Source organism: Phocoena sinus, chromosome 13 (assembly GCF_008692025.1).
Source record: "Phocoena sinus isolate mPhoSin1 chromosome 13, mPhoSin1.pri, whole genome shotgun sequence".
Classification (NCBI taxonomy): Eukaryota; Metazoa; Chordata; class Mammalia; order Artiodactyla; family Phocoenidae; genus Phocoena; species Phocoena sinus.
The window spans coordinates 64,781,752-64,793,197 of NC_045775.1; the positions used below are offsets into that span (position 1 = coordinate 64,781,752).

At 36.6% G+C, this 11,446-nt stretch overlaps 1 protein-coding gene and 1 non-coding gene across 3 annotated transcripts in view; both read right to left on the minus strand.

The window, feature by feature from the left end:
* M1AP (meiosis 1 associated protein) overlaps window positions 1-4,801 on the minus strand; it is an 82,332-nt gene extending 77,531 nt beyond the window's left edge. For both annotated transcript variants that reach the window (XM_032653576.1, XM_032653577.1), the window contains exon 1: window positions 4,751-4,801. The gene's annotated coding sequence lies outside the window, so the exon portion shown is untranslated. The remainder of the gene's footprint in view (window positions 1-4,750) is intronic.
* Window positions 4,802-10,139: 5,338 nt separating this feature from the next.
* Window positions 10,140-10,246, minus strand: LOC116764835. The gene has a single exon (XR_004353044.1). It is a non-coding gene; the product is annotated as a U6 spliceosomal RNA (small nuclear RNA).
* Window positions 10,247-11,446: the final 1,200 nt, after the last annotated feature.

The following is an 11,446-nucleotide window of genomic DNA, read 5'->3' on the forward strand; positions in this document are numbered from 1 at the left end:
CGGCATGTGGGATCTTCCTGGACCAGGGCACGAACCCGTGTCCTCTGCATCGGCAGGCGGACTCTCAACCACTGCGCCACCAGGAAAGCCCATGACTTTGTTTCTTTATTGGCATTGTACTATATTATAATTTGTTTCTATGACTGCCTCTCATAATGTATTGTGAGCCTCCCAAGGACAGAGAACCTGTCTTGTCAACTCTATTTATCAAAGCTTAGCAAAGTGTTTATTTGGTACATAGTAATTCTTAAAAATGAAAATATAATCACATTTTCCCCTTCAAAACCCACTCAAGACCCTTTATAACTTGATCTTCAGCCTTATTAGAGGCTTTGTTTACCTCAAGTTTTTTACTGAAATAAAACCAAATATACCATTCACTTCAGTGCATTTGCTCTTTGTTTTCTCTACCTCCAACATCTTTGCCTTCTTTCTTTACTTGCTGCTTACACTTATCCCCAGGGCTCAGATTTGGAAAGGAGAACAAATGAGAACTTGGAACAAACATCAGGAATGAGAAGGGAACATCATTATAAATCCTCAAACATGGAAAAGGTTACAAGAGGATATAATGAACAACTTTATACCAGTAAGTTTAATAAAATGGACAAATTCCTAGAAAACCATATTTAACCAATACTAAATCAAAAAGAAAATTTAAAAACCTAAATAGTCTATAACCACTGAAAAAACTTAATTGGTAGTCAAATATGTTCCCAGAAGTAAACTACAGGGCCACATGATTCCATTGATGAGTTCCATATTACTCTCAAAGACCAAGAATTTCAATCTTAAACAAATTCTTGCAGAGAATAGGAGAGGAGCACTACTCATTTAATTTTACTAGGTTAGCATAACCCTTTGATACTAAAATCAGATAATTTTTTATAAGAAAAATATTATAGAACAATCTCATCCATGAACTTAGATGTAAAAATCCTAAGCAAAATATAAGCAAATTGAAAAATAGCAATATATAAAAGGAATAACACATCACGACCAAGTTGGGTTTATCTCAAGAACATAAGGTTGACATAGCATTAGAAAAAGTCACTGTAATTCATCACGTTAAAATAGTAAATGAGAAAAATTATATGATCATCTCAATAGATGCAGAAAAACAATTCATACATGATAAAGAATCAGTCTTAGTAAACTAGGAATAGACGATAGGAATAATCTGATATGTTTACAAAAATCTAGAGCAAATATCATTCTTAATGGTGAGGCTGAAAGTTTTCCATCCAAGACAAGGAGATTGCTATCATCACTTCTATTCAACACAGTAGTGAAGGTAGCCATAAGGCAAGACAAATAAATAAAAGGCATTGCAATGGAAGAAATAAAACTGTCATTGTTTGCAGATGATATGACTGATTGTTTATATAGAAAATCTAAAAAAATCTAGACTTTATAATTTCATATTTTTCCCCAAAAGTCTCATCTTTTATTAAATTTTATTCTTAGAGATCTTTTTTGAATGTTAATTTATAATGACATTTTCTTAAATTCCAGTTTTTGTTTTGTTGCTAATGTATAGAAATAAAATTGATTTTTGTATAATGATGCTGTATTTCACAACACTGCTGCACTCTCTTACTAGTTATAATAATTTATCTGTAGATCCTTTTTGTTCACAATCATTAATCTGTGAATAACGACATGCACCAGGATACATGAATGAAGTCAGATCATAGCAGCAAAGACTATTCATAATAGTCTTATTCACAATTACCCCAGATTGCAAACACCACAAATTTCAATCAATATTAGAATAGATAAATTCTGCTATATTCACACAACGATGAAAATGAATGAACTAGAGTTACGTGCAATGACATGGATGGCTCTAAGAAACATAATACTGAATAAAAGAGCAAGACACAAAGAATACATATAGTATGATTCCATCTACATAGGTTTTAAAGACAAGCAAAAATATATTGTTTAGGAATGTGTACATTATGCTAAAACTATTTTTAAAGAATAAGGAAATGATTATCACAAAAATTTAGGTAGTGATTTTCTCTAGAAAGGAAGGAGGGCATTATTAGAAGGGAAAAAAGGGGAGGTTCTGGAGTGTTGGCAGTGTTCTATTTCTTGACCTTTATTGTGGTTACATGGGTGTTCACTTTACAATTATTAAAGTATATATTCATATTGTATGAAATTTTCTCTAAATATGTTATATTTAATAATAAAAATATTTCAAAAAGAACATTAGGACAATCATAAAAGAATATATTTTTTAGATTAAAAAACTTGTCTCCACCTCTGGGAACTGAAATGATTCTATACTATTGTGTTTTAGCTAAAGAATGCAGGGAAAATAAAAGCGTCTTTGATTTCCCCTGGGTCTAAGAGAAAGATATCAATATTTATGATAATTTTCAGAAACACTTTGGAATTTAGGATTTTTATAAGTGATCCAAGAGTGCATAGATAGATGTGTTTCTTAAAATGAATCTGTGAAGTTATTTCCCTTCAAACTTTCCTTTTTGGATAGTGGAAGTCAGCATTTGTTCATTCAACAATTTTTTATTGAGCTCCAGTTGTGTGCTGTGTACTGCTGAACAAATAAATAAATGAATATGCTAATCTATTGAGTAATATTGAACTAGAAATTCAAGTCAATGAGTAATATATTTACCAAGAAGGTACATATCATAAGTATCTCTTAACTATACTTTTAAATTAAGTACCTGAGACCAATGCAATGCTGAATTTCAGGCTGACACACAGACAGATTCACAAACAAGCACCCAGACAAAGGCCTTATTTGATGTAGAATGATCTTCTATGTCCCCTGTCCACCTTCCCTCACATCTGAAACTCTTGTCATTTTAGAGTATAGGCACTTCTTATTTTGCATGGTTCCAATATACACAAATCTCGGTTACTACAATTTAGTTAATTAAAGTTAATCCCCCAACAACATGATTCTAATTTCAGTTACCATGGAATATTAACTGTAATTACATAAAAGTACAAACCACAGCTAGCTCTTTAGCCCACAAATCACTACATAAATAACAGATACACATCATGATCAGTGATCAATTATGTCACTTCTTTCAAATTCTGTTGGTGACTGGTCACTGCAGATCTCTTATTCAGGTTAAGTACAGACAGAAGAGTGTAGTTTTACTTCTTTGTTTCCTAGTGATAAACCCACATTGACATCTTACAAAAACAGATAATTGAAAGAAGGAATTGGCCAAAAAAGATGAAAGTGTAGCCCAGAAACAATAAGTGGTAAGGCTGAAAGTGAGAGTTGAATTGAACATAAATGAACAGAAGAAAGAGCTGAGCGTGAGAATATTGACAATGCCGTTGTTTAATAGACTCTAGACAGGCAGACAGAGGAATTTAGTGAGGTGAACTTATCAACATAAATGAGGAAAGTGGTTATGACAAAAAGTATGAAGATGTCTCAGAAAAAGTGCCATCGGCAAAAAGCTTCATATAAAAGGAACTCTTGGAGATATTTTACAAAATTGAAAGTGCAAAGGATAAAATGTTGGAAGCTCATCCAAACTTAGAAAGGAATTTAACATTTTGGTAAGGCATAGAAGAGATGCTTGCTTGAGATGCTTGAGAAGACAAGCACAAGCGCTATTCAAACTATTATTATTATTTTTTTTTGCGGTACGCGGGTCTCTCACCGTTGTGGCCTCTCCTGTCGCGGAGCACAGGCTCCGGACGCGCAGGCTCAGCGGCCATGGCTCACGGGCCCAGCCGCTCCGCGGCATGTGGGATCTTCCCGGACCGGGGCACGAACCCGTGTCCCCTGCATCGGCAGGCGGACTCTCAACCACTGCGCCACCAGGAAAGCCCCAACATTGTTCTTTAAATGGGGTAAAAGGCAGCTCTCTCCCTTATACTGTCAAACATGATCAATTAATGCACCTGATGTGTCTGGGCATAGTCCTAAGCAGCACCTGACTATTTGTGATCCATGCTCTCCACTTTTGACAAGAATGCCCACTTATCGGTGTCCCCCTGCAAACTGGTTATATCTCGGCCTTGAACCACCAAAGGCCATCAAGTTACTCCCTTACCAAAAACTCTTCAATGGCTTCCAATTATACTTGGAACAAAATCTGAAATCCCTACCCTGGCTCCGAAATTCTGCATGTGTCTCCTACCCAACTCTCCATCCTCATGCCATGCCCTACGTGGCCAACCCCCCCTCCCATCCTCCACCCTCCTGGCCCCTGGCGCGCCCTTCAGCTCCACAAAGGCAGTTGGCCTCTTGCTGTGGAAGAGCAAAAAAGATTTTCGTGGGCCCTTCAATTTCATTTCCACCCCCCTCACGTAAGGAAAAACATAAAACAAAACCCCTTTTCTTCGGCCCTAAGGTTTCACTGTTTTCTTTTGTCTTCACAAGTTAATATATTTCATGGGCCCCCCGCAAAGTGTCGTGGGCCCTCAGCACGACGCCTACGCTGCCTGACGGATTGGCCACCCAGCCCCCAGGCCCGGGAGAGTCGGCGGAGGAGACTCGGCTCTGCCGCTCCAGTCCTCAGAACCGCTTGCGGAGGGCGGGCTCGGACGCGGCGGACCTGGGCCTCCGTGCGTCAGGCCTCCCCGGCAGCTGCCCGTGTCTGCTCGCCAACACCCTCCCCGCCAACACCCGCTTGAGGGCCGGCCCGAGAGCGCCCCAAGTCCTTCCTGCGCCCCAAGTCCTTCCTGCGAGGCGCTGCCCGTAGCCGTCCTCCCCGCCTGCGGCCCTCGGCCCTGCTCCTACCCTCTTCTTCGCGAAGGCAATGGCGCGGCTACCTGGCCCTTCCGGCTCTCCACGTCCGCCTGCACTGCGAGGGCGCCCCCCTCAGGCCGGGCGGCTCATTGCGGGCGCCGCCTCAGGGTCCATCTCAGGCTGCACCTCAGGCCCGCCTTCTTCAAGGCCTGGGTGCCAGGGGAACAACCCTTCCTTGGTGCTAAGGTAGAGTTTTGGATTTCTATTGAGAATATTATGCTAAACCTGACATTTCGTCAAGCTACCCCTGCCCCATGAAGCATTCCAGTGGTACCCCCATCATGTTCCTGGGCTTAACCTTTCTCTTCCACATCATTCATTCACTCATTCAGTCAGTCACTTTTTCTTTCTTCCAACTTTATTGAAATATAATTGACATACAGTACTGTATACGTTTAAGGTGTACAGCATAATGCTTTGACTTATATACACCATGAAAGTTTTACCACAATAAGTTTACTGAACATCCATCATCTCACATAGATGTGAAATTAAAGAAATAAAAAACATTTTTTTCTTGTGATGAGAGCTCTTAGGATTTACTCTCTTAACAACTTCCATATATAATATACAGCAGTGTTATTTATATTGTACATTACATCCCTAGCACTTTATATTATAACTGGAAGTTTGTACCTTTTGACTGCCTTTATCCACCACTGCCCACCCCCACCCGCCTCCAGCTCTGGTAACCACTAATCTGAGCTCTTCTCTATGAGTGTGTTTCTGTGTTTTGGAAGTATAATTGACCTTCAACACTATGTTAGTTCCTGTTACACAACATAGTGATTTGGTATTTCTATACATTTCAAACTGAACACCACAATACATCTAGTTACCATCTCTCACTGTAGAAAGATATTACATAGTTATTGAGTATTCCCCACACTGTGCATTTCATACTTGTAACTCATTTATTTCGCAACTGAAACTTTCTACCTGTTACTCTCCCTCACCAATTTCTTTCCATGCCCCCCCACCCCCCTCACCTCTGGCAACCACCTGTGTGTTCTCTGTATCTATAACTCTGTTTCTGTTGTGTTATGGTTGGTTGTTCATTTGTTTTGTTTTTTAGGTTCCACATATAAGCGAAATCATAAAATGTTTGTAATTCTCTGACAATATTTCACTTAGCCTAATACCCTCTAGGTGCATCCATGTTGTTGCAAGTGGCAAGATTTCATTCCTTTTTATGGCTGAGTAATATTCCATTGTATATATGTGTGTGTATATCTATCTATCTATCTATCTATCTATATAGATAGATAGATAGATAGATAGATAGATAAATATCTATATATGGCATCTTCTTTATCCATTCATCTATTGATGGGCTCTTAGGTTGCTGCCATATCTTGGCTATTGTAAATAATGCTACAATGAACATAGAGATGCATATATCTTTTCTACTTAGTGTTTTCATTTTCTTCAGACAAATACTCAGGAGTGGAATTGCTGGATTGTATGGTAGTTCTATTTTTTCTCTGTTGAGGAATCTCCGTACTGTTTTCCATACTGCCTGCACCAATTTACATTCCCACCAACAGTGTATAAAGGTTATCTTTTCTCCACATCCTTGCCAACACTTGTTATTTGTTGTCTTTTTGATAATAGCCATATTGATAGGTGTCAGGTGACATCTCGTTGTGATTTCGATTTGCATATCCCTGATATTAATAATCTTTTTAAAAAAATGAATAAATTTATTTATTTATTTTTGGCTGCATTGGGTCTTCGTTGCTGTGCGCGGGCTTCCTCTAGTTGTGGTGAGTGGGGCCTACTCTTTGTTGTGGTGCGTGGGCTTCTCATTGTGGTGGCTTCTCTAGTTGTGGAACATGGGCTCTAGGTGCATGGGCTTCAGTAGCTGTGGCTCGAAGGCTCTAGAGCACAGGCTCAATAGTTTTGGTGCACGGGCTTAGTTGCTCTGCGGCATGTGGGATCTTCCTGGACCAGGGCTTGAACCCGTGTCTCTTGCATTGGCAGGCAGATTCTTAACCACTGCACCACCAGGGAAGCCCAATATTAATAATCTTGAGCATCTTTTCATGTGCCTGTTGCCCATCTGTATGTCTTCTTTGGAAGAATGTCTATTTAGGTCCTCTGCTATTTTTTTTCTCTGCCCATCTTTTAGCTGGACTGTTTTTTTGATATTGATTTGTATATTTTGAATATTATTCTCTTATCAGATATATTATTTCCAAATATCTCCCATTTAGTAGGTGCCCTTTCTGTTTTGTTAATACTTTTCTTTGCTCTGCAAAAGCTTGTCAGTTTACTGTAAAAGCTTTTCAGTTTGCTGTAGTCCCATTTGTTTATTTTTGCTTTTGTTTCCCTTGTCTGAGGAGACGTATACAAAAAAATTGCTGAGATTGATGTCAAAGAGCATAGAATTTTTATGGTTTCATATCTTATATTTAAGTCTTTAATCTATTTTGAAATTACTTTTGTGCACGGTGTGAGAGAGTAATCCAGTTTGATTCTTTTGCATGTAGCTATCCAGTTTTCCCAGCACCATTTGTTGAAGAGCCTGTCTTTTCCCCATCGTATAGTCTTGCTTTTTTTTGTCATAGATTAATTGCCCATATAAGTGTGACTTCATTTCTGGGCTCTCTATTCTGTTCCATTGACCTATGAGATTGTTTTTCTGCCAGTACAATACTGTTTTGATGACTGTAGCTTTGTAGTATAGTTTGAAATCAGGGATCATGATATCTCCAGGTTTGCTCTTTTTTCTCAAGATTGTTTTGGCTCTTCAGGGTCTTTTGTGCTTCCAGACAAATTTTAGAATTATATTGGTAGGGATTGCATTGAATCTGTAGCTTGCCTTGGGTAGTGTGGTCATTTTAACAATATTAAATCTTCCAATTCATTAACATGGTATATCTTTCCATCTGTTTGTGTAGTCTTCAATTTCTTTCATCACTGTCTAATAGTTTTCCAAGTACAGGTCTTTTACTTCCTTAGTTAGATTTATTCCTAGGTATTTTATTCTTTTTGATGTAGTGGTAAGTGGGATTTTTTTCTTAATCTTTCTGATACAGTAGTTTGTTCTTAGTGTATGGACATGCAACTGATTTCTGTATATTAATCTTGTATCCTGAAACTGCAACATTGATGAGCTCTAGTAGTTTTTTGTTGGCATCTTGAGGATGTTCTATATATAGCAGCATGTTATCTGCAAAGAAGTTTTACTTCTTCCTTTCCAATTTGGATTACTTTAATTTCCTTTTCTTGCCTGATTGCTATTGCTAGGGTTTCCAATACTATGTTGAATAAAAGTGGCAAAAGCAGACATCCTTGTCTTGTTCCTGATCTTAGAGGAAATGCTTCCATCTTTCCACCATTGAGAATGATGTTAGTTGTGGGCTTATCATGTATGGCCTTTATTATGTTGAGATATGTTCCCTTTATATGCACTTTGATGAGAGTTCTTTTATAATTTCTTTTTTCAGTTTATTTTATTTATTTTCTTAATCAATTAATTTATTATTTTTCAATGAGAGTTTTTTTTTATCATGAATAGATGTTTACTTTTATCAAACTTTTTCTGCATCTATTGAGGTGATCATATGATTTTTATTCTTCAATTTATGAATTTGGTGTATCACCTTGATTAAGTTGTGAGTATTGAGTTATCCTTGCATCCCTGGAAAAAATCCCACTTGATCATGGTGTATGATCCTTTTAATGTATTGTTGAATTCAATTTCCTATTACTTCATTGAGGATTTTTGCATCTATGTTTATCAGTGATATTGGCCTGTAATTTTCTCTTTTTTTGGTGATATCTTTGTCTAGTTTTGGTATCAGGGTGATGCCTGATTTGTAGAATGAGTTTGGAAGCATTTTTTCCTCTGCAATTTTTTCGACTAGTTTGAGAAGGATAGTTGTTAACTCTTCTCTAAATGTTTGGTAGAATTCTGCTGTGAAGCCATTTGGTCCTGGACTTATTTTGGGGGGGGAGTTGTTTTGTTACTGATTCAATTTCATTACTGGTAATTAGCCTGTTCATATTTTCTATTTCTTCCTGGTTTACTCTTGGGAGATTGTACATTTCTAGGAATTTGTCCATTTCTTTTAGGTTGTCCATTTTATTAGTGTATAATTGTTCATTGTAATCGCTTATGATTCTTTGTGTTTATGTGGTGTCAGTTGTATCTTCTCCTTTTTCATTTCAGATTTTATTGATTTGGGCCTTCTCTCTTTTTTTCTTGACAAGTCTGGCTAAATGTTTACCAATTTTGTTTATCTTTTCAAAGAACCAGATCTTAGTTTCACTAATTTTTTTCTTTTTAGTTTCTATTGCATTTATTTCTGCCCTATCTTTTTTTTTTTTTTTTTGTTTTTTTTTTTTGTTTTTTTTTTGTGCCCTATCTTTATGATTTCCTTCTATTAACTTTGATCTTTGTTTATACTTCTTTTTCTAGCTCCTTTGGGTGTTAGGTTAGGTTGTTTATTTGAGCTTTTTTTTTGTTTCCTGAGGTAGGTTTGTATCACTGTAAACTTCCCTCTTGGAACTGCTTTTGCTGCATCTCATAGATTTTGTATTGTTGTGCTTTTATTTACATTTGTCTCCAAGTTTTTAAAAAATTTCTTCAGTGATCCATTGGTTGTTTTGTAGCATATTGTTTAGCTTCCATGTGTTTGCATTTTTTTTCTTGTCTCATAGTGTTGTGGTCAGAAAAGATGCTTGATATGATTTCAGTTTTCTTAAATTTACTGAGGCTTGTTTTGTGTCCTAGCATGTGATATACCCTGGAGAATGTTCCCTGTGTACTTGAAAAGAATGTGTATTTTGCTACTTTTGGATGCAATGCTCTCTATATATCAATTAAGTGCATCTGATATAATGTGTCACTTAAGGCCAGTGTTTCCTTATTGATTTTTTTTGGGGGGTCTGGATGATCTGTCCATTGATGTAACTGAGGTGTTAAAGTCCCCTACTATTATTGTGTTACTGTCAATTTCTCCCTTTATGTCTGTTAATGTTTGCTTTATGGATTTAGGTGCTCCTATGTTGGGTGGATATATATTTACAATTTTTATATCTTCTTGGATTGATCCCTTGATCATTATGTAATGTCTTTCTTGTCTCTTGTTACAATCTGTTTTAAAGTCGGTTTTGTCTGAAATAAGTATTACTACCCTGGCTTTCTTTCTCTTTTTTTTATTGAAGTATATTTGATTTACAATGTTATGCCAATCTCTGCTGTACAGCAAAGTGACACTGTTATAGACATATATACATTCTTTTTAAAATATTCTTTTCCATTATGGTTTACCCAGGAGATTGGATATAGTTCCCTGTGCTATACAGTAGAATCTTGTTGTTTATCCATTCTAAATGTAATAGTTTGCATCTACCAACCCCCAATTCCCAGAAAGATATGGAACGCTTCATGAATTTGTGTGTCATTCTTGCACAGGGGCCATGCTAATCTTCTCTGTATTGTTCTAATTTTAGTATATGTGCTGCTGAAGTGAGCACTACCCTGGCTTTCCTTTAATTTCCATTTTCATGGAATACATTTTCCCATCCCCTTACTTTCAGTCTCTGTGTGTCTTTAGATCTAAAGTGAGTGTTCTGTAGGCAGCATATATATGGGTCTTGTTTTTGTATCCATTCAGGCACCTTGTTTGTTGATTGGAGCATTTAGTCCATTTACATTTAAGGTAATTATTGATGAGTATGTATTTATTGCCATTTTGTTCATTGTTTTTGTAGTTCTTATTTGTTCCTTTCTTCTTCTTTTGTTCTCTTGTGATTTGATAACTATCTTTAGTGTTGTGTTTGGATTTCTTTCTTCTTTCCAGGTGTGCATCTATTATAGGGTTTTGGTTTGTAGTTACTGTGTGTGTGTGTATACACACACACACACACACACACACACACACACACACACATATATATTCATTTTAAGTTGCTGATCTCTTAAGGTCAAACACATTTTAACAACCCTGCATTTTTACTTCCCCCTCCATGTTTTACAGTTTTTGATATCATATTTTACATCTTTTTGTTTCATGTATCCCTTAACTACTTATTGTGCATATAGATGACTTTACTATTTTTGTCATTTAACCTTCCTACTAGCTTTATATGTGATTGATTTACTACCTTTACTGTATATATGCCTTTATCAATGAGATTTTTCCTTTCATAACTTTCAAGTTTCTATTTGTGGCCTTTTCTTTTTCTCTTAGAGAAGTCCCTTTAACATTTCTTATAAAGCTGGTTTCGTGGTGCTGAACTGTTTAGCTTTTGCTTGCCTGTAAAACATTTGATCTCTCCATTGAATCTAAATGAAAGCCTTTTTGGGTAGAGTATTCTTGGTTGTAGGTTTCCCCCTTTCATCACTTTAAATATATCATGCCACTACCTTTTGGCCTGCAGAGTTTCTGTTGAAAAATCAGCTGATACCCTCCCACCCTTTTTTTTGACCAGTAAAGAATTTTATTAAGGTAGAGGCCAAACAACTTGCTTCTTTGAAAATTTTCACCTAGGAGACAAAAATTTAAGAATTCTGTATATGAAAATTATTTTTAAACAATAGGCCAAAAAGAAGAAAATGAAGAAATAGTACTTTCAAATGGAAAAGACATTTGAAAATTGCCATTTCCCCTCTTCATATAATGCAAACTCATTTAAAATATTTTTCCAAATGTTTTACTATTAAAGATGTATATA